Source organism: Portunus trituberculatus, chromosome 38, assembly GCF_017591435.1.
Source record: "Portunus trituberculatus isolate SZX2019 chromosome 38, ASM1759143v1, whole genome shotgun sequence".
NCBI classification, from domain to species: domain Eukaryota; kingdom Metazoa; phylum Arthropoda; class Malacostraca; order Decapoda; family Portunidae; genus Portunus; species Portunus trituberculatus.
This window is the reverse complement of record NC_059292.1, coordinates 14,349,640-14,374,536: the sequence shown is the minus strand read 5'-3', so window position 1 is coordinate 14,374,536 and position 24,897 is coordinate 14,349,640. Positions and strand designations below refer to the sequence as shown.

The following is a 24,897-nucleotide window of genomic DNA, read 5'->3' as shown; positions in this document are numbered from 1 at the left end:
ACCATGGTATTTCTTTATAGTTACTTGAGTTTATACGACTGACATCATAATATAGAGCAAAACATAATTGTCTGGTGTACCAAGATCTTTCATTTCTAGAGACTTGAAGACAGCACGGAACCTTAACACACATTTCACCTCGCTTCTGCACAGGTTAATTCTTCTTCTTCTCAACCTTTTAATGTGATGTACCCTCGAAGTCTTTCAGTATTGATCACGTACCCTTACCCACAATGCAGCGTCAGGAAGGGTAACAATAAATGCATGGTTTATTGACTTAGTTTATTAAGTTTAAATTGTGTTATATATGTGGAGCAGACACAATTTTTAATTAATATTAGTATGTTTCTATGAGGTAGTGTCGATAGGAACTGGTACCTCACAGGGAGACACTATATGTGACTAACATGCAATGCCAAAAGAAACTATATCAGACAATTTTCGATCATTATGGCAGTGAACTAGTGTTGCTTGCAGCTAGTTGCAACTTGTAACTAGTAACAGTGATAAATAAGTCACTGTGTGTGTGAATAACATATAAGATAAGAAATCGGAGCAAATATTATAGGTTTGCAAGGTTGTGTGGCAACTGTAATCCAAGAGAGCTTCCTCTCAAGTGATATAACTCCAAGAGTTTCCTTGTTAACGTTGTTAACGTGTCCTGGTTCTAGTGAAGGACACATTGTATACTACAAACGAATTTGCTGCTATTTAAAACTGAAGCATTTTGAGAAACCCGCCACGTACCCCAAAATTCCTCTCACCCCTGTACCCCCCAGGTTGAGAACCCCTGCTCTAGGAGAAGTGTAGTTGGTTTGGCGGCATTTCTCGTGCGTTCGTCCACTCGGGTGTGGCGACGCGGAGGGATGCGTTATTGTTTCGTCCCGTTGTTGCTGTTGGTGGCTGTAGTCACCAGTGTGTTTCGGTGGGCGGCTGTGTGCCCCCATCATCTGTTGTGTAGTATCAGTAGTATACTGTTTATAGTACCGGCCAGTCTTCAGCGGAGTTAACACGTACGCTCTGGGCACAGTGTAGAGACGTGTTTGCTGGGCTGTGTGTTAAGAGGTACTCACTAGTCATCGGTCTGGGAGTTGTGCCCTCCCTTGAGTAGCTGGCTTGCTACTGGGTAGACCGTGGCTGTGTAGGACAACGGGCTTGTTGTCCTAAGGAATGTGGCCGGTTGGGTCTACATTTCCTGTCTGGCGTTCGTCCCCTCGTGGTGTGGCGGCGCGGAGAGACGCGGCATAGTCTCGTCCTGTTTGTCGTTGTGGTGGCCGTGGTCACCAGTGGGGTTTGGTGGGCGGCTGTGTGCCCCCACCATCTTCTGTATAGTTTCAGTAGTACACTGTATTGTAGTGGTTGTAGCCACGCACGCTATTGAAAGCTGAGAGGCTTCATGCTGTAGGCCAGTGGTGCGTAGATCTCGTCTGTCAGACTTGTCTGTGACGAGTATCTGGACTCCTTGTATGGCTGTTGTCACCCGTAGGTGGTGTCTGGGCTTGTGTGTACATCACCGGATGTGCTGTACACATCATATATTGTAGTAGTCGTAGGCTAGGGGTGTCAGTCTGATAGGTGTTAGGAAGCACTTGTCGTAGAAATAGATAGTATAGTAATATACTGCGCGTGTTGTCCCAGTCTGTGGACAAGGCGTGCGGAGAGGCATTAATACTTCATAGAGAAGTGGGTGGAATTGTCCTTATGGGCGGTTTCCTAGTGGGTATTAAGACCTCGCCCTGTTACACATAACATCTACCATTTATAAATTCTGCTTGGTTGGGTACAGGATGAGAAGGAGTTGCTAAGGAGATTCCCTTACAGTGGGGGAAGTTATACACTGTTGGCGACCTTAAAAGAACCTGAGTGTACTGACCGTAACAAAGTTGGCGACCTCGTCAGGATAACACTAGTGAGCTGTAGCAGTTAACCGCAGCCGTGACCGTAACAATATATATATATATATATATATATATATATATATATATATATATATATATATATATATATATATATATGACCGTATTATTCGCATCATTCATCACTTATTATAGTTGATAGTGGGTGTTTACTGCTCTTCTGATAATATATGTAGAATTCTGCCATATTTTAATGTAACTTGATTGCATGTGGATCTCCCAGAAAATGGACTGCAATTGAAATTCTTGAAATAAATCGTCATGTAATCTCTCGCGATTTTTTGGAGCCCTTATGATTTAACGCAGTTTTCCAGTGTTTCATGGTTGATTGGCCATGAATATCTACACCTTATCGGTGAAATGTTATGTCTACATTGTCACTCCTGGTGCAGCTATAGGTCGATCAGGCCGGAGCTAATGCTGGGGTCACACTAGTACAGCTTTTTTTACTACTACGACGCCGTACAGGCCAGTTTTCTGCGATTGCATACGACTGTCATGACGATTAGGAGCAAGAAGGACACGCAAAATGAAGAACGTATGACATCGGATCCTAGACGTACGATGGCGTATGTCATCGTACGTCATCTTACGACACCCACAACGATGACGTACGACGTACCAAAGAAAATGGGAACAACCAGAATTTTCAAATTTTCTTGGCTTGCGACGACGTATGCTACGCTAACGATGTGGAACGATGTCCCAACGATGTCGAAAAAGACACATATGACAAAAGTGCGATGACGCCCTGTATTCGCTTGACGACGCAAAGGCAGGTCCAGAATGAGTCCCTGGAGGTATACATAGAGGTCCAAAGCGTTTTCCCATGTCACAAAAAAAACAATACTAACCTGCACTAACCTATTAAGACTTCTTACCTTCCTGTATAGAAATAACCAAAAAACCTGATTAAAAAAAAAAAAAAAAAAACATGAAACACAATCACCTACAAACAAACACACAATTCAAACACAGACTAGATACGAACACTCATGCTTGACATCACCTTCATGATAACACTCGCATATTATGACATACACACACACATACTCACAAATACTCACACAAACATAACCCACACAGACGCAACCTTGTAGGCTGGGTGACCCAAACCTACAGTAGTTCAGCTAGCGCTACCTCCAACATAAAAGAAAAAAAAAAAAGCAACGTGGAATTCCCACAAACTGTCATCTTTAACTTTACTTCTTTATTTCTAACTATTTCCTTCCACTGTACCCACTCTTCACCTCACTTTTACTATTACCATTAGATTCCCATGTCACATCACCTCACAGCATTGACATCTACACACCTCACCATGAGTCTCCTAAAGTACATACCAGTCCTCGCTTACACGGAGCCACATCTCGCCAGGTACATCTTGAGAATAGAGTCTACATACTTCATGGGATTATCATGACAATAGCACCGATAAAGCTCTCTCTCTCTCTCTCTTTGTGGTGTATATCTTCACTACCTGCGGGGTTATTTATTTCGAATATGTTAACGAAAGCTTTTCGGCACCATGCATCAACGCCGCCACTACCACCGCGCACACTCCTTACAGAAATGTATAGCTTGGCAACTTGAGCCAAAAAGCTGTCCTCTCGTCCTGGTGCTGCTGCTGGTGTTGCTGCTCGCTCCTCTAGTTGCTCCTGCTGGCCTTCTTGTGGCACAGGGTATACATCCACCTTCATGGGGGTCTGAAGGTGGATGTTCACTCCATGTCTGGGAGGCGGCTCCTTCATACTCATGTCCAATGGGCCCGCGATGTACAGAGGGATGTCCCAAAGAGATCTTGCGACGACGATGGGACATCATACCCACGCATGCCGTTCCTCTGTTCCATCGTCTTCGGTGGGTAAACTGGGACTAATTTTTTTTTTTTTTTTTTTTTAACTGACGACAACGCACGAGTGGCCACACTGGTCACGACGATTCTACCGACAACGTTTTCGTGCGTTACTGCCAAGCGTATGTTCAAAGACCAGTCCTAACTCAGTATTTTAACGATTTTTGACTCGTTCGATATCGAACGATGTCATTAGCAACACGTACGACATCGTATCTCTCTATAACGTCATCGCACGTTATCGTAAGTTATCGTACGCCCGATGAAATGGCTTTACTTGTCGTGACTCTCTTCCCGACAATTGAATGGAGCGCTCGATTGTCGTAATGCTTCTACAATGTCGTGTAACAACGAGGACATCGTACGATATCGTCACGTTGAAGTACGACTTGACTTACGACATCTTACGACAGGCCAAAAACCGTTAAAATGACGTCATTGCTGCTGGCGACAGCCCTTTTATGACCGTTGGGGAGGTCGTAGTAAAAAAAAACCAAGCTGTAGTGTGATCCCAGCATAAGGTGCTTCACTTTTGTGACGTAATAACCTCTCCTCTCATCTCTCCTCCAAGATATTGCCCTACTAAAAAGGTGAAACCAGTGGGTGGAGCCTATGAGGCGGCAGATGGAGCTTACGATCGGCAACTTACACCCAAATCACTCCTGCCCGAATGATGTTTGGTCGCGAGATGCGGCTGCTTCTGGACCTGACCACTGGATGACCACCTGGGGAAGAGTTACCACAGACGGCGCCTGAGTATGTAGTGGCATTGCAACTGAGGATGGAGGCCACGCGGCGATAGGTGTCGAGCAACCTTTACCTCACGGGGCAAGCCATGACCCGCTGGTACCAGCTGCGTGCTAGGGACGCCCAGTATGCGGTGGGGGGCCGTGTCTGGCTGTACAATCCCTGCAAGAAACGAGTCCTCGCTCCGAAGCTGCAGAGTTACTGGGAAGGCCCATACACCATTCTGCAACGACTCTTGGCTGTCACCTATACAAACTGAGCGATGGCACAATTTGGCGGCTGCGCATTGTACACGTGAAGGAAGGCCACTTCACGTGGGGCCAGCAGGGACCACCCTCGTCGCCAGACAGTGAGATGGGGAGCGACAGCGAGGTGGAGGGTGAAGGTGGAATAAACAATGTTGCAGAGTGTGCTGTTGGTGCACGTGAGGACCCAGAGTACGAGGCTGCGAGTGAACCGCGTGTATCTCGCCCCCTCAGAACGAGGAAAAGACCTCAGTGAAGGACAGACAATGTGTATGAAAGTGATGATGATGAATAGTCGGGACGACCATTTTTGTGGGGGAGGGCAGTGTTGCAGTGACGCTGAGTAGTGAAAAGAGCGTTGGCAGTGCTGGCTCATTGGTATCACTGCTTTTGTTGCAGAGGTACGTGGTATTGAGGCTACCCGGATGTGCGGCGACCGGAAGCAGCGTGGTGGCCAGGTGGATACTCTGTTGTGGTCAATGTTATGTTACCACGAAGAGGGCACAGAATAGCAGTGTCTGTAGTGACTTCAAAATTTTTGTATAATTATAATTTGCCATAAATATTATTTTTTGTTATTTTACCGTATTAGTCAGCCTTAGCTATTGTTTGTAAAACTTTATTCATGGTAACAAAGATCAGGATCACGAGCCAATCTGGTGGCAGGCTGGTTATCTTTCATGTTCGATTCATGTACACAATCATCCCCGTGACTTGTATCATCCCTTCACCCCCCCACCCCATCCCCTTTCTCCCCAGTCTCCACTCACCCGTCTACTACGCGTACACGTTTTGGACCTTCGGTTAGATCACAGTTCACACACAGTCAGTCACTTGCGAGGACGAGTCCACACAGCAGCCGCAGTAGTGGCTGTAGTGTGTAGTCCTGTGTGTGTGTTTGGGAGTGGAGAGGGGCAATATTTAAACTTATGTATGATAAGAGTGCATTAATCAACAATTAATGGGCCACTTCGACAATCTAGGGTAAAACACTCGAATCCAGGGTAAAATTGACAAAAGTCTAAGGTAAGATTTCATCAACTCATGGAAGCACTGGAAGTGGAGTAAGGGCGTTAGCCTCAGTACCACCCGCCGCCTCGTTTGAGTAGGTCGTGTATTGGTACTCCGACTAAACCCGGATTATAACCTCTATGAGGTAAGTTAAGTTATCGGTAACATTCAACTTAGGATCTTTTGTGTGTGTGTTATCATAGAATGTGATAAAATGTACATGATTGTGTAAACCATTATTGCAATACTAATAATAAGAGGAAGACGGAAAAGAGTTGTTATGACGCTTGTTTACATGCCAAAGTTATATCTTGCGTTAGTAATATTTTCAGTTTGCCAAAGTGAAGCTGTTTAAGATGTCACCTAGGTATTTATTCTTACATGTGAACTAAACGTAACTACTTTATACGTATTATATGGAATGTTTAGCTACACTTTAATGAATCGTCAACTAGCGTACGACAGTTATTGTGCATTGTGAACCACATACTTCAGGATTTCATGTTTGTACTAGTAAATGACAATGTTCACAGGTTTTTGCTTGGGGAGTTAAGGACAAGTCGGACAAATAAAGAAACCGAAGGTGTGTGGCGTGTTCTTAACCAGCTGTGGCCACCTGAGGGCTACAATTGGTGACCCCGGAGTGACCGGCAACTCTTGGCAGCTTGTACCCGTAACGCCACCCACCGTGACTGCTTCAACCCCTGCATATTCACCACCCTGCATCGCCACAGTGACTACACTGCCCTGGTTTCCATGCTGTTGCAGTCTACCAAGTTGGACGTCAACTCGCTACTTCAAAGGACATAGTAGGTGACGCCACCACACATGGCTAACAGCGAGGATACCAAGGGTGCCTTACCCTTGAATGTAGTGGGGATTAAGATGCCAGCATTTATGGAGACTGCTGCTTCTGCTTGGTTTTCCATATTAGAGGCAAATTTTCACATTAAGCACATCACCTCAGAGGAAACCAAATTTTCCATTTGATTGCTAACTTGCCACCAGTAGTAGTTGTGAAAATCTCTGCTAGTGTAATCACTCGGCAGCAATATGCTGAAACAAAAGCTGCAATGATAGCTATCCATGAAAGAACTAAGCCTGAGCTCTTTTCTAAGCTAATAACTAAAACTTCCATGACTGGAAGGCTTTCATATTATATGCAGGAACTTAATTCCATTGCTAGCAAAGTTGGTGTAGGTGATGATCTTGTAAGACACCAGTTTATCCAGGCATTACCTCCTACCATATCCCCAGTTCTTGCTGCTCAAAAGGATTTTACTTTAATGCAGTTAGGTAATTTGGCTGATGAACTTACCCTTTCTTTCAGCAAGCCTTACATGTTAAGTCTGATGTAGAGTCACCTTGTAAGCAGGCCTCCCCACATTTTCAGGAAAGGGAGATCAGTGCAATCCCCATAGGCCTACGTCCTTTCAATGAGCAGCAAAGACCGAAGATTTGTAGGGGTCACCTATATTATGCTGATAAGTCCCGAACATGTAAACCATGGTGTTGTTACTCGAGTAAGACTAACTGTACTATTCTGCCCAATTCTTGACCAGCATCTCCAGCCCAGTCCTCGGAAAACTAGTAGGGCGGGTCGAAGGCGTCACCTCCGGCCTGCCACCCTTTGAAGTTGCTGCCCAGATAGGTGCCACTAAACTCATTAGTTGTGGACACAGGTGCTTCTGTATCTATTCTTCCTTGTAAATACAGTGTAGGTTTAAATCTGAATCCTACCCTGCTCACCTTTCATCTGCCACCGGCGAGTCAATCGCCTGTTATGGTGAAGTGGTAGTAGACATACTCATACCCAAGTTACGCAGAATGTATAAGTGGACAATGATTGTAGCTGATACAACACACGCTCTTCTTGGCTTAGATTTCTTGTCACATCATAATTTAATTATCGATTGTGGAAAGCAAAGAGTCATTGACAATACTACCAATTTTTCCATGTAAGTTTGTAAGGTTGAATATGATGTCTTAAATGTTGATATTGACTTTCCTGAAGGGATTTCATCAGATATTCAGCAACTCCTTCAGAGTTTACCTGGTTTGACTTTACCACAACAAACACTAGGGAGCATAATTAAAGCGAAGGTTGTGCATCGCACAGATACAGAAGGTAAAGCTCCAGTATATGCAAAGGCACGACAGTTGTCCGAAGAAAAACTTGCCGTTGCAAAGAGAGTTTAACACTTTGTTAGATAGAGGCATTATCCGTCGTTCTGAGTCACCTTGGTCATCACCACTACATTTAGTTGTCAAAAGCACACCTGGACAATGGAGACCTTGTGGTGATTATAGAGCTCTGAATGCAATCACTAAACCTGATAGATACAGTATGCCTCACATACATTCAGTGACGTCAAAACTTCATGGTATGAAATTCTTTTCAAAGGTGGATTTATTTTCAGCATTTCATCAAATACCAATGAATCCAGATGATGTGGAAAAGACAGCAGTAGCAACTCCATTTGGAACTTTTGAATATTTGTACATGCCATTTGGACTAAGAAATGCATCTGCATCCTTACAGCGACATATGGACAACCTTTTCATGAATGTTCCATGTGCTTTCACGTACTTGGATGATATCCTGATATTCTCCAAGTCACGAGAACAGCATTTGAGAGACATAGAGACTGTACTTAAGATACTTAATGACAACTGCCTTCGCATTTCTCTAAACAAGTGTTGTTTCATGCAAAAGAACATAGACTTCCTTGGATGTAACATAAGTGCCGAGGGTGTTAGGCCAACACAAAAGAAGCTGTATGAAATTAATGACTTCAGTGAACCTACAGACTCCAAGTCGCTGAGGCGCTTTTTAGGCATGATGGGCTTTTACAGACGGCTTGTGCCAAACTTTGCGGCCATTGTCCTTCCTCTGACAGAACTAATCAAATCACATCCTAATGCCAAAGAGTTGACGCTTAATACAGAGGAAAAACAATAATTTTCAGAGATTAAGAAAATTCTAAGTGAGCTTACCCTACTTCTGCCATCACTCACTATCAAATAGTGACTGACAGCTCAAGTTATGCAGTGGGTGCTGCACTGCATCAGATGATAGATGGCCAACCAGTGCCCATTGGTTTCTTTTCGAAGAAGCTATCTGAGACGCAGAGAAGTCAGTCCACCTTTGACAGAGAATTACTTGCAGCTTATTTTGCAGTTTTACATTTTAAAACACAAATAGAAGGGAGACACGTCACATTGTTCACAGATCACAAACCTTTAGCAGGTGCATATAAAAAGCCTAATTCCATGAAGTCTGACAAACAACAGCAACATCTCTCTCTCATCACTGAGTATGTAGCAGATGTATGCTATATTAGAGGAAGCCAGAATATCGTTGCTGATTGCTTATCACGTCCCACCAATGCTGTAACGGTTGATCTTTATGACTTACCTGCCCTTGCGCATGAGCAACAGTCAGATGAAGAAATTAAATCCTATGCCACCACTCTGAAATCTTTTCAAATCGATGGTACAGTAAGTATTTTGTGTGATGTCTCAACTCTTTTTCCTCGCCCCTTCATGCCAAAAGCATGTCAAACATTCATGCACTATCCCATCCTGGTGTAAAAGCAACCCTAAGATTAATTAAATCCAGGTACTATTGGCCAAACATGGACAAAGAGATTCGTACTTGGGCAAGGAACTGTCAAGCCTGTCAACAGAGCAAAATCCATAGACATACAAAAAGTGAAATTCATGCTTTTCATCTTCCATCTGACCGTTTTGAGACTGTCCATGTGGATATTGTAGGACCCTTGCCCGTTTGTAAGGATACCACAGGATCATTCATTGCTCCCTATCGATACTTCCTCACGTGTTGATAGGGCGACAAAATGGCTGGAAGCATGTCCCTTACAGGATATTACAGCTGCTTCTGTTGCTTCTGCATTCCTAACAACCTGGATTTCTCGTTTTGGTGTACCACTGTATGTCGTTACAGACCGTGGAACTCAGTTTGAGAGTGAACTTTTCCAGGAACTGTCCTCCCTTGTGGGATTTCACCAGCTTTGTACGACGCCATTTCATCCCCAAGCGAACGGCATGATTGAGCGGCAACACCGCACCCTTAAGACTGCCATAACAGCTCGAAAGGAAAGTTGGTTGCAAGCTTTGCCCATTGTTTTACTAGGAATTCGCATAACACCAACAGAATCAGGATTTTCTCCTTTTTCAGCCGTAATTGGTTCCTCACTTTTGTTCCCTCAACCTCTCATTGTGACACCAAGTGAATTAAAGGAAAAGGGGGAAACTCAATTCTTCACAAGTTCATGCTCTCGCCACAGAGATGGCCAAGCTAGATTTTGCAGAGTTTGCACAGGGTAAACATCATTGCACTCCTAAATCATATTATCCCCCTGAGTTGCACACTTGTACACATGTGTGGATTCGAGTGGACCGGATCCGGCGACCATTAGAGGCACCATACTCTGGTCCCTTTCTTGTTGTTAGCCGGGGAGAAAAACACTTTGTTGTAGATATCTTCGGTAGAGAACAATCCATTTCTGTAGATCGCCTGAAACCAGTTCATCAATCCTTAAGTAGTGATTTGACTAATGATGCTGCGCCATCATCAGATGCTTTGGCTGACACGGCCCCAGCGCCCAACGCTGTTTCAGGCAATGATAGTGACTCTAGGTCTGAAAACTTACCTGATACTCCTTCCACAGATACAATGATCAGGTCTTCACGAAGTGGTAGGCGTATTACATTTAAGACTGATCCTGATTATTTTTACTATTAATTAAGCTTATGGCTCTGCCTTTTGGTGGGGAAGTTGATGTAGTGACTTCAAAATGTTTGTATAATTATAATTTGCCATAGATATTATTTTTTGTTATTTTACCGTATTAGTCAGCCTTAGCTATTGTTTGTAAAGCTTTATTCATGGTAACAAAGATCAGGATCACGAGCTGTGTTAAGAAGGGAAGTGGAGTAAGGGCGTTAGCCTCAGTACCACCCGCCGCCTCGTTTGAGAAGGTCGTGTATTGGTACTCAGACTAAACCCGGATTATAACCTCTATGAGAAGTTAAGTTTTAGGTAACATTCAACTTAGGATCTTTTGTGTGTGTGTTATCATAGAATGTGATAAAATGTACATGATTGTGTAAACCATTATTGCAATACTAGTAATAAGAGGAAGACGGAAAAGAGTTGTTATGACGCTTGTTTACATGCCAAAGTTATATCTTGTGTTAGTAATATTTTCAGTTTGCCAAAGTGAAGCTGTTTAAGATGTCACCTAGGTATTTATTCTTACATGTGAATTAAACGTAACTACTTTATACGTATTATATGGAATGTTTAGCTACACTTTAATGAATCGTCAACTAGCGTACGACAGTTATTGTGCATTGTGAACCACATACTTCAGGATTTCATGTTTGTACTAGTAAATGACAATGTTCACAGGTTTTTGTTTGGGGAGTTAAGGACAAGTCGGACAAATAAAGAAACCGAAGGTGTGTGGCGTGTTCTTAACCAGCTGTGGCCACCTGAGGGCTACATGTCGTTTGTTCAGGTACTTTCTCACACTGTCTTCTCAGGGAAGTTAACGAAAACACAGCTTGGGTTTTTCCTTATATTAACAATACAGTTATTTACACTACACAAGGATAGTCTCGTACACACACACAGTCCACAGCTCCCTGGCAAGCGCCCGGGGGAGCACAGCGGCCAGCTCGTGTGTTAGCCAGACTCCAACGTAGCTCCGTCTTGTCATCTTTCGTCAGCAAAAACTCACTGACACCGATGACCGACTCATATATTAAAGGACAGTTACAAATGCATTGGTTACAATAGTTAAAGTATTACTTAATGAATATAATGAAAGAAATAAAATAAATGATAATACTAAATATATGTCTATGCTGTTATAATTACATATATATAATCCAGCAACCAGAGGTTCCCACACTGAGCCTGTGGGAACGTATAACTGACTTAGCGTAAGTGCTTGCACATGAAAATGAAAGGATGTGGTGCTCGCTAAGATCAGCCTCGCTTCTCACGGCTGTGTGTAGAAACAAGGAAAAAAATAATTATATACAATTCATACCCTAACAACTCTGTGATTGGCTCATAGATGAGCCAATAGGAGTGTAGCAGAGGCTATAAAAGCCTTGCTCGTCTCTCTTCAGGAGCTCCAGCTCCAGTTCTTCCTTGAGGACAAGACGTTGCTGAGACTAAAATACGCGACAAGACGCTGCCTTACCTCTTTTCCCTGCTAGGCTGCGAGATGAGTCCTTCCACTCACCACTGCCCGCCATTGTCATTTCACTGCACTCGTATATAACTGTGTAATGTAAGTAATCAGTGTACCACCTTATACTGTGTTACTTTCTGTGCCAGTAAAATAAAGGAGTTGTGTCAAGTGTTTCTTGCTACCCTGCCTCTCTGAATGAGTCTGAGTCTTTGTGCGTGTTTGTCTCGCTTTCCCTTGCTAGCCACGAATCTTCGCCCAGAAGTATCCCCGTGTCTGTTGCCATCCTGTCCTGTGTTCTGGGCTGCCGCTGTGGTGAGTTACTGTCGCGGCAGTGGAGGTTGTGAGGACTGTGGGGCAGCATAACTATATATATATATATATATATATATATATATATATATATATATATATATATATATATATATATATATATATATATATATATATATATATATATATATATAGAAACAGGTTGATTTCTAGGCAACCGTATTTTCAGCAGGAAACCAATCACAAAGGCAGCTATGAGCAACATCTTTAATAGGCCAAACGTTTCGACATTTTTTTTTCATGTCATCTTCAAATGATGTATATATATATATATATATATATATATATATATATATATATATATATATATATATATATATATATATATATATATATATATATATATATATATATATATATATATATATATATTATTTATTATTATTTTTTTTTTATTTATTTATTTTTATTTAGAATGATGTGTTGTTACATGTCACTGTAGGGCGTTGGAAAAAGCATCACTCACTGAAATATTACTTCACTCTGTTTTTTGCCATGTAATGAACGAGAAAAAGCAACCTTTTCCCATAATTTCTTCCAAAAACGGCTTGCTTTATTTCCTTTATTATTATAGCTATTTCGTAGTAACACCGTTAATAGCAGGTCTATATGACATATTTAGAAAACTATAATATGGTTTACATAAGTTAAACCCTCAGCTCTTTCTCAGTTTTCTTTTAGTAATTAAAAAGAAAGTGGAAATTTCCCATTGCTTAACATGGGAGAGGGCAATGTTTTAGGGTTTAAGCTGCGATCCTCGCGTCATAAGTTCAGACCACTGGCTTCACTTTTTAGTACAAGAGGATAAACGCGCACCGTCCTCTCTCTGTCTAACCTACTTGGGTAAAACCATTTGACAATCGGTTTTTCTGTAATCTTCAAACTTGATTTTTCATTCATTCTTTTTCTCCATTCCATTCCGGTTTTCACTATTCCATAGAAGATTAATACAACTTTATTTGATGTACTAACTTACGGTAGAACAGTGTTATTTGACGTTCTACTTTAGTGTTTTCAAAAGCATGAGACAACAATATCATGATTCACGAAAATATCAGCTTCGATTATGTCGTCTGGGAATTTTCTCCCCGAATGGGGTGCGTCGCCTAGCCTACCCTATGGCGCCACTCCAGGCGGTCACGCCTCACAAGTCTCCATGCAGGCTCCCTTCCCTTGCCAAGTATAGTCCCAGCAGGAGGCATCGACTTACCACAGCCATGAGTTCTGTGGACGTCCCCTTGTCCTCCTCCATGCTGGGTTATTCCTTTCGGAGACAACCTGATATGCAGGATTGGCTTCCAGGTAGAGTGCCACATGCCCATATAGTCACAGTTAGCATTGACGGACTATATTAGTAATCGCTGATATGACACATAGTCATACCAGTGGTAACCCATGTTCCTGCGAAGGCATCTATAGTGCGTCCACTCTATGAAGTCCGTTCAGGGCAGGGCACATTCTGGAATTCCCATGAGTGCGACGTTGCCAGTTCGACTCCCAATTATCAGATTAAGTACCGACCCACCACCCATCTGTTAATCTCTCTCTCTCTCTCTCTCTCTCTCTCTCTCTCTCTCTCTCTCTCTCTCTCTCTCTCTCTCTCTCTCTCTCTCTCTCTCTCTCTCTCTCAGTTGCCTTTTAGCAGCGAGGGAGGGAGGGAGGTTCCGCTCTGTCCCCCGGAGCTATAACAGTGCTCTATGTTTCCATTCTGAGTTTGTGGCAGAGGGTTGTGTGTATCTCTAGTGTATCGTGCTTTATCATCCCACTGCCTAGTGGTGGTGAGTGATGCCAGAATTCAGTGAAAACTCGAACGTTAATCCTGAAAGTGAACATATAATTTCCGAGTGTAGTGAATGTTCCGATACGGAATCGCAACATGGTAAATCTGTAAAACGACGCAGCACATGGGAGGCTGCTGATAACATGGAGGACAATGATGGATTTCAGCTAGTTAATAAAAACAAAAAGAAAAGCAGGACAGCCGGGAATCAAGAAGCTGGTGCTTCCCAATCATCATGCCAGCAGCCGAAAGACACGTGCTACCGCCTTCACTTCCCGAAGGGCGTCTCCCCGACGGACAGGATGATATGGCTAGCGGAGGTCGCGGACAAGCATCGCAACTTGTCTGTGACGCCGCGCCTGACCGCCAAAACAGTCATAGCAGTCACGAAGGACAAGGACACAGTAAAATTCCTCACGGAAATAGGACATCCATACGATGGTGGCATCATGAAGTTGACGGAAATAACATCAGAAAATCAAAGAACCAAACTCATGATTCGCAACTACCCGTCCTTCCTGCCGCTGACCTTTATAGAGAATCTTCCTTCAGTGCTAAAGGCGGAGAGGAACTATCATCGAGACATGAAGACGCCCAGGAATCAAGTGACGGTGCTGTGGGAGGGCGAGCCCCCCACACAACTGCATCTGCCAGGTATTCGGCCTCTGAGGGTGGAGAGGTATATAGGCAAGCCAACCTTCTGTGGGAAGTGCCAGGAGTGGGGACACAGGGCGTGGGAGTGCGGTGAGGTGCGGTTTCTGTTCAGAAGGTCACGACACGAAAGTTTGCAAAGAGAAACTCACAAAAGGAGAAGCAATTGTGTCCAAATGTCCAAACTGCTCCCAGGAGCATCACGCATGGAGCCTGAAGTGTCCCAGGAGACCTGTCACCACCTTTCCGCGAGACACGCCAACGACCGCAGCTGCCCTACCTTCACCGCCCCCTCTCACTTCCGAGGCCTACCCACCCCTACCCCGGCCGAACACCTGCAGTCAGGTCACCAGCATCCCTCCTCAGCGACCCACCCTCGCCTCTCCCACCTGACACCGTCGCCACCACCACCATCACCTCACACCCCGTTCCTCCGCCCTACCCACCCTCCAGCTCACCAGCCGTCGGGTCAACCCCACCATCCACAGCCACCCCATCCTACCAAGCCTCCCGCATCCCAAGCACAGGACCGCCCCCACACCCACCTGCCTCTCAAGCCTTACAAGAGGAGCTGCCTCACCCCCCGCGACTACAAATGCCAGGCCAACCTTCCCCCCACCCTGCCCCCTGCCCCCACAGATGAAGCCACCCCCTACCCCACAATCACAAAACAGCACACACGTCTCTCACATCACGAGCAAGTTGGAGGAGGAAGTGAAGATCCTTCGCCAAGAGGTAAAACAACTCTGGGATTCACAAGCAGCTCTTCAAAAAGAAAATCGAGAACTCCGCCAACAAATAGCAACGTCCATGAAAAATATGGAATCGAAAATATCAAGCATGAGAGCCATGATGGCTCAGCTCCTTCAAAATGTCACGGGGACAAAACCGAAACAACATCGAGACGAGCCGCGCGGTGTGACGGAGGCCACTGTAGCCGCCACATCCAAAACTGCAACAGTGACCCCCACGCCGAAGCAGACAGCCGTGAAGGAGCACCAACAGCCCGCGAGACAGGAAGTGGAGGCGATGGACACCTGCGAAGACTAGACGAAACAACTGACAACCGAGCCGACCCCGCCCAGCCAGCCGCCCAAGCCCCGCCAGACAACACCGATCACAGGAGCGAGAAAACAGAACACCATCACCCAGTTAACCGTCCTACAGTGGAATATCTATGGCTTAGTGAGCAAAGCCAGTAATCTCTCGCAATATATAAACGCTCACAACACGGCCGTTGTCCTTCTGCAGGAAAGTTTAGTGACCGACGCAACCACCGTAAGACTTGGCAGACGCTACCAAGTCTTCTATCAACCGTACCGACAAGGAGGATCACGAGGCCTCGTAACCCTAGTGAGAAAAGACATCCCAGCCGCCCTGACAGAGAACCCTCACGACCTAGGTGAGCAGGTGGACACTCTGTGCGTCACGCTGCACCTCGGCCGCACATACAAGCTCAATATCTACAATGTGTACTGCCGACAGAGATCAACTCTAGACCTGCTGCCCCTACTAGAAGACCCGAACACGACACCAACACTCCTGAGTGGTGACTTTAATGCCCACCACCCTCTCCTTGAGCCGTGGGGGGACGGTAACGTGAACCAGCGAGGACGACACATCACGCAGGTACTGGAGGACTTTGCCGCGGCAGCCGTGCTTCACGGTGAGCCGCGACCTACACACATAGCAGGAGGCAGGCTGGACCTCACTATAATGGTGAACGGGGACGGCCAGAATATGGATGTGGAAGGAGTCCCAGAGCTTCTGAGTGACCATTGGGCTCAAGAAATGTCACTCCCTGTTAATCTACAACCTGACTGCAATATTAACAGGAAAAAATGGTTGACTCACAAGGCGGACTGGGGGAAATTCACGCATACACTCAACACCTGGTATGCAGATTACAAAGTCCCTGAGTCGACACAACAGTTTGCAAGTGACCTCACAAGAGCCATTCAAGACGCAGCTGATGCCTCCATGCCAACCAGAGGAATGAAAAAGTACAACCCTAACAAGAAATACTGCTGGTATTACGATGACAGAGTTAAGCTGCTCACTAGAATGACTCGCCAGCTAACCAAGGTGTACCAGTCTACGAAGAATGAGGATGATAAAGCAAACTTACAGGAGTGGAACATATATGCAAGAGAACAATTAAATAAAATACGCGAGGAAAAATGGCTTACGTCTATGGCAACCCTCAGCCGCTCCACCGGCATGACCGCAGCCTGGAAGAAAATTAACAATGTCAGGGGTAAACACGCACGCCCACCAGCACACCCTGACCCAGCCGGGAAAGCAGAGGACTTAATCATGGAGTACCGTGACAGGTCTGCTACTACCAACCTCCCACAACATCTGCGAGACAACAAGGCCACACTCGACCCCGCGCGACTCGTCAGTGTCACAGCCGCGACACACCTCCCCGATGATACTGACCACCAGGTAACGCGGGAGGAGCTTCTGCGAGCACGCAAATCCAGCAAGGACACGGCCCCAGGAGAGGATGGCATCACATACTCCATGCTGAATCATGTGTGTGACGTGGCGGGTGATCCCCTGCTCCGACTGTTCAACATGTCGCTGACGCATGGAGAGGTGCCTGAAGAATGGACAACGGCCAACATCATTCCCATACCGAAGCACAACGACCAGTGTAAATTTAGACCTATCAGCCTCACCTCCACCATCTGCAAAATGATGGAAAGAATTCTCCTACGTCGACTTCAGTACAAAATAGGAAAATTTGACGCAGGAATAAATGGCTTCGTTCAAAACAGAAGTACTGCAAACTGCCTGGTCAACTACACATCAAATGCAAAGGCGAAAACCGAAGTGTTCATTGACATCGAGAAAGCCTTTGATAGGGCGCAGCCGACGGTCATCCTCCACGAACTCACCAAGCTGGGCGTCAAAGGAAAGCTGCTCACGTGGATAAAACAGTACCTGACGAACAGACGAGCCCGCGTCATATTTCAAGGTCATGCCTCACACTACCACACTTTAGAAAATGGCACGCCACAGGAAGCGTCATGAGCCCCACCCTCTTCAATGTGTTGATGAACGTGTTGGCAACACTCCCATACCCCGCGGGCACACAACACATCGGCTACGCAGACGACATTGTTCTGCAGACCACCGAGAAAGACTCTGTCACCAAGATGCAAGCCTCACTCGACATCCTGGCGAACAAATGCGATACAATTGGCTTCACTATATCGCACAGCAAGACCAAAGCCATGGCAAAGACCCGCCGCATGCCCCAGACCAAACTCCGCCTCCAGGGTCAAGAAATTGACTGGGGGCTACTCACAGGTACCTCGGCGTTGTCGTATCTCGGAATGGCACCAGCAAGGCCGAGGTGCAACATCTTAAGGAGAAATGCCGTCCCAGGATCAGACTACTACGAGCCCTGTCATGGAGAGGCATGGGAGCCTCAGGCGCCGTCATCCTCGCCGCATACAAAGCCTTGGTGCGCTCGCTGATAGATTATGCAAGTCCTGTCCTTCTCACCATCGCCGCCGGAGACGCTGCCGCCCTAGAAGCAACACAAAATGAAGCCTTGAGAGTTGCTCTCGGCGCACCGAAGTGGACGAAGACAGACAACCTGCGAGCAGAGACACAAATGCCAACAGTGACAGACAGAATAAAATACATGAATGCGTCTTTCACAGTCAAGACATGCACAAGGGACCATCCTGACCACGCGCTCACAAGCCTCCATCAACACCTTCAAGGCCGCCGTGGCCAGGCCAAATGGGTTGTCCAGGCAGCTAATAACCTCAGAGATTTCAACATAACATGGGAGGATGTGCAAGCAGCCACCATCCACCATGGCGCACATGCACTCCCCCCATGGACACCGGCACCTCTGCAAATCACCATCAACCCCCCACGATGCAGGAAGCAGGACACTATGACGGCCGAGCTGCGACAACACGGCCTGCACACCATCAACACGGCCCGCCTCCCTGACGCGGCTGAATACTACACAGACGGCTCCGCTGATCCAAGGACTGGTAGGGCTGGCGCCGCGTTCGTCTGTGTTATGAGGAACGCCGGCGAGACGCCCACACCTACCACCACCACCACCACCACATCAGCCGTCAGAACCACGGACTTCTCCTCGTCCACACAGACCGAGTTGGCAGCCATACACATCGCCTTACACCACGCAAACACCTCACACAACTACAATGTGATCATACACACAGACTCCATGACTGCCATCCACTGCTTGAAAGCCGAAAACAATGAAAACACAAACCAAACACACAACATACACACCACAGCCCAAGAAATTCAAGCCAGAGGACGGAGTGTCGTAGTTAACTGGATTCCCTCTCATGTTGGCATCCGGGGGAATGAAGTGGCCGACACACTGGCGAGACAAGGTGCTCAGGAGCCAGAGGTGAGCCATCATATCCCTACAGAGGTGCGACAGCTGCTGACACGCATCAGAAAACATGCGGAGACCAGGAGACTGCAACAAGCAAGAGAAGCCCGACTTGGAAACAGTGCGAGCGGCCACTGGCAAGGAGCTGTGTGTGAGGCGGAGGGCGACGCGCGCCAACAGACCCTCCGGGGAGTGACCAGGCTGTGCGAAGTGGTACGAGCAAGAATACGCTTAGGGTACCCCTACAAGTGGCAAATTGGAATTGCCACACCAGACAGTGAAAAACAATGCAGACTGTGTGGACACACACTTGAACACTACTTTGCGTGACTGTGCAATAGTAAACCCCTTAAGGGAAAAATGTCCAGTACCTTTACCTACACTTGCTGAGCTGGCAGCTCATTTTGTAAATATTCTTCCACGAACACTTAGCTCCCACCCTGACTTCTGTGCAATTGATAGATAAAGTAATCTCATCCATATATTTTCTTAACTGCATTGATAATCATCTCTAATATTGTATAATATTGTTTAACTTATCTCAGCAACCATTGTGTAACACGAATGTAACTGATATTTGCCAAGACAAGCTAAGTCTTTGTCTTTTTCTCATGTTCTACTTGTGAATAAAAGTACTGAATCTCTCTCTCTCTCTCTCTCTCTCTCTCTCTCTCTCTCTCTCTCTCTCTCTCTCTCTCTCTCTCTCTCTGTAATTATTATTATTATTATTATTATTATTATTATGATTATTATTATTTAGATAGTGCTGAAAAAAGTCGAAATAATACTCCGGCGCCTTAGTTTTTGGTCCATTTTTTTTCAAACTTTCAGGAAACCCCTTTTGTGTGTGTGTGTGTGTGTGTGTGTGTGTGTGTGTATATATATATATATATATATATATATATATATATATATATATATATATATATATATATATATATATATATATATATTGGCTGGAAACCCGCCAACCTGACAACTCTGGCCTGGCCTGACTTGACCCAGCCGAGATGAAAGGGGACACCACCACCACCACCATCACCACCACCACCACCACCAACGTGGCAACATAGGAAAAAAACGCTGCCACATGCCATATAATTTATACAAATTGTCGTTATCATCGTAAACATAGACACTCATTGTACTATATAACTTCCTTTACTATACACGCAATGCATAAAATATCACTTTCAAACACCACATTGATGATAAATAAGAGAGAGACGCATGTACGAAGGTTGATTTGGCAGCATGGCTAATTGTAAACGACCATACCTACCTCACCCTGAACGGGCTTCATAGAGTGGAAAGACTATAGTACCAACGACATCAATTCGCCTCTTCAGATCGGTGTTCAGCGTCCATATCTCACAACCATAGAGTAAGACAGGGATCACCAGCGACTTGAGGATCCGAACCTTCGTCCGTCTGCACAGATACCGACAACGCTAAATACTCGTGTTGAGTGAGCCCATAACGCCGTGGACCAGGCCAATCGGCTGTACAACTTCCTGGCTCGACCCACCGTCCTTACGCACTACACTACCAAGGTATGTGAAATTTTACAAGATCTCAATATCCTCACCTCACACATAGACAGACTGTATTGTTTCATCCAGTAAGCCTCTAAACACCTGAACCTGAAACTTGGAGTCACAGGGGCTTCGCCTGCTCGTGCAGCGCCTCTAGAGCCATTACCAGAACCTCCAGTTACTCAGCAAAGATTACTGCATCATCGGCAAAAACAAGATCTGTAATTTCAGTATTGCCGACAGATGCTCCACAATGACTTTGGTCTACAACTCTGCCTAGTACCCAGTCCATGTAAGTGTTGAAAAGTGATGGAACAAGCATGCATCCCTACCTCACTCCCATATCACAGGGAAGAAGCTGGACATACCCCCTCCACACTTCACAGCACTCACAGTCCCGGAGTAGAGCCCAGTTAATAGACCAATAATCATTGTAGGAGTCCCACGGAGACGCAGAAGATCCCAGAGTGTCTCTCGATGCACTGAATCAAATGCCTTCTTGAGATCAACATAGGCTGTAATCATCCCTTATTGAAACTCACGTCGGCGCTCCATTAGTGCGCGAAGCAGTAGGATCCGGTCAGTTGTTGACTTACTGGGCGTGAACCCAGACTGTTCAGGCCTCTGGTGTTTCAGTAGGTGACTGGATATGCTTCAACAGCAAATGGGCAAGCACCTTGCCTGGTAAGTTGAGCAGTGTTATACCGTGGTAGTTGTTGCAGTCCTGACGGTTCCCTTTCCTCTTCCAGATAGGGATGACCAATCCCTTTTTCCAGTCAGGGGGAATGGTACCTGAGTGCCATACAGCAATCAAGATAGCATGCAACCCACGGATCATGGCCCTATCCCCCACTTTGAGCAGCTCTGCACTGATGTTACATATGCCAGCTGCCTTTCCACCCCTCAACTTTGCCACAGCCTCTTTGATATCATCTATGGAGGGTGCTGTTCGTCAGTGGGTTGATCAGTATCCAGGATCTGTAACCCTGCAGTCTGGAGCTGTCCACTTGGAGGATCCACCGTGAACAGCTGCTCAAAGTACTCAGCCCAACGAGTCATCTGCCCATCTGCGTCCGATACTAGGTGACCATCTGCTGTTCAGATAGCGCTTGCCTGAGATGTAGACTTGGAGCTGAGTTTCTTCATGGTTCCATGGGTAGGTCGGAGGTCATTAGCATTTAAATAACACTCTACATCCTTAGCAAGACCCCTGCCATACCTCTCCTTGTCTCTCCTCAGGAGAGCTCAAGTCATACGTGACAGAGCCCTGTACTGGCCACGGTTCCCAGCAACTCTGGCAGCGCCACTCTCCTCAATACTGTCCAGCGTCTCTACCGAGGTGAAGCCACTCCATGACCTTGGGAGCTCCCCAGCACATTCCTTGGCAGCTTCAAGAGTCTCACGTTTGAAGGTATCCCATACCTCTACCAAGTTCTCGATGGCGTCGAGTACTCCAAACCAATAGGAGACTGTCACTACATACTCCTGAGCACATGTCAAGTCCTTTAGTTTCTCAAGATGAAACATAGTGTGGTCACATCTTGGAGGCTTTCTAGCCTTGACATGGAAGGTGAGTGTAGCAACAACAAGCCTGTGATCAGTTGCAAAGAACTTGGCACTTCGCAAAAATCCCTGCAGTTCTGAAGAATCTTCCAATGAGTACTTACAAGGATATGGTTGATCTCCTTCGCTACTCCTCTGGCACTGCTATACCAAGTCCAGTGGTATAGCGCTGGTTTCTGATACCAAGAACTCGCAATTCTCAACCTTCTGGATCTTGCAGGATTCAGAAGGAAAGAGCTGTTGTCGTTCCTGGTACCAGAGCCATGGGGACCAACACATAACTCGTAGCCTGCTCTCTCAGTGCCAGTGAAACCATTAAAGTCACTCAAGACAATAAGTACAGCACGACAGGGACACTGGTCCAGTACAGAGTCGAATTTGGCATAGAACATCTCCTTCTCTTCAGTTCCACACACCTCGGTAGGAGCATATACTGCAACAACAGACATGAAGCCTAGACTGTGCTTCAGCCTTAGTCACATTATACACTCGTCAACCAAAGTAACCTCTACAATGGACAGCTACAGTCTGTTGGAGACGCCTATGGCTACCCCTTGACACAATGACAATTGCTTATGCCGGACCAATAGTAAGTAAAACCCTTACTACTGGTCTTGCCACTGCCAGGCCTCCTTGTCTCAGAGTCCCACCATATCCACCCTCAGCCTACTTAGCTCATCCGAAAGATGAGGCAGTCGTTGATCCTCTGAGAGGCTCAGGAAGTCCCAAGAGCCTACACGTAGAACCCTCCAAAGGTTTACCTCAGGAATGGTCCAATGGGCAGGTGCCTCGTCTACAACCCCACCAGCATCCCCAGAGTTAAAAATAGGTTGAGGGGATCCTCCTGTCCCTCTCAAGACACAGTAATCTCCCAAGCTTTCCCCTGCATCCACCATACGGTTTGCATGGTCGGACGCCCCCAGCAGAACCGGATCAGGATCGTGGCTAAAGGCTCACCCACACCAAAAGCCTCGACCCCGACCTCTACCTCCAACTCTGGTAACGGCTGTGGACTTTTTTTTACAGGGGGGATGTTGCAAGCCCCACCCCAACCAGCCAGGTCAGCCTTGGGCAAGGACACTGGTATCCCTGAGGGTAAAAACCCTGGCTGCCCAAGAAAGGACAGAAAGGGAGGCAAAACAGCAGAAACAGAAGGGGACTGAGCTATGGGAGGTAGAGGGCACTTACTCCTCACTTGGATAGAATCCACCCACCACCAGAGAATCCACCCATCACCAGTTTATTGTGCACTTCATACGGTGTATGAAGTGTACATGTAGTGCAGGGGACAATAATATCAAGTTTTTAGTTATTAAGGTCATAATAAATTATAACTAAGACGCACACGTGGATACCAGACATACAGACGTATAAATGATTTTGAGACCCTTCTGAGAGAAAGAGATGGTAGTCAGTCATGAATTAAAAACATTAAATTCACTCGTTATGTAATCTGAAGTTTTAACAAATTTTTCACTCCAGTCAGTAGAAGGAGAACTGAGCTGTTCAGAAAAATGTCTATCAATAATGTAATCTCATTAGTAATGGCAATCAAAAATCACTTTTAATTACTCCATACAAGTCCTATGGTAGCAACTGATGATACTTGGGATGGGGAGGAAACGGGGCCCGCCAGGAAGTTGACAGTGGGAAAATGCAAAGAATCTCATTCGCATTGTCTGGTTCCTCTCTCTGCCTGAACAGGTTAGTCGCGTTCTCGCTCCTGAATTAACGTAACTTTTATATAAAACATAATGCTTATACATATATCTGTTATTAAATTGTTTACAGTCCGGTTCCTCTCTCCATCCGAACAGATACAGAGACGGCTACCCTCTCTATGCGTGATCCATGTGTAGGTATGTGTTTTGCTAGGCTATTTATTTATTTATTTTGTTTTTTTTTTATTTATTTATTTATTATTATTATTTTTTTTTTTTTTTTTTTGTGAAAATAAGGAAAGTGATGTTATTGTGTTGGCGTTGGTGTTAAAGGAGAACAGCCTGGTACACGTCTTCCCATAAACAGTGTATTGCGGCCCTAAAGACAAGTTAAGTGAGTTTTGTGTGTGTGTGTGTGTGTGTGTGTGTGTGAACTACGAGCAGATCACGTCGTGCGTATCGCCACGTTTTTTTTTTTTTTTTTTTTTTTTTTAGTTGTAGTGAGGCGGTGCGTGTAGTGAATCATACTATGTGATTTTTTTTTTTTCCGTGTGTGTATTTTATTTTGTAGTGAGTGAGATATCCTCTCTCTGGTGAACTGGACTGTAAATGGAACGAATGTCATTGTGGGGAGAAAGTTCACTTGATATTATTCCATCAGTTTATATGGTAAAGTATGTGAATATGTATTCAGTGTTAATTATTCAAAAATTATAACCAGTGCCTTAATACAACTACCTGTACTATTAGATTAAGAATAAAGTTTCAAAATAAATTTAAAAAGCTTCATAATTATTTTTCTTATATTTTCCCCCGCATTACACACAATAAACTTAAAAACTAATATAGACCATATAGATTCAAAGAGATTCCATAAAACTGTTGATTATTTTAATTTCAAGTGGAAAATATAAAATATTATATGTAAATTATGTTCAATTACATATCTGTAAATGTCAACAATATAATGTGTG

The 24,897-nt window shown here is 45.3% G+C and overlaps 1 long non-coding RNA gene across 1 annotated transcript; it reads left to right on the top strand.

Annotated features, from left to right (window-relative positions):
* The first annotated feature begins 5,684 nt into the window (after positions 1-5,684).
* Positions 5,685-11,264, top strand: LOC123514670. Its single transcript, XR_006677663.1, has 2 exons — positions 5,685-5,919; positions 6,308-11,264. It is a non-coding gene; the product is annotated as an uncharacterized LOC123514670 (long non-coding RNA).
* Positions 11,265-24,897: the final 13,633 nt, after the last annotated feature.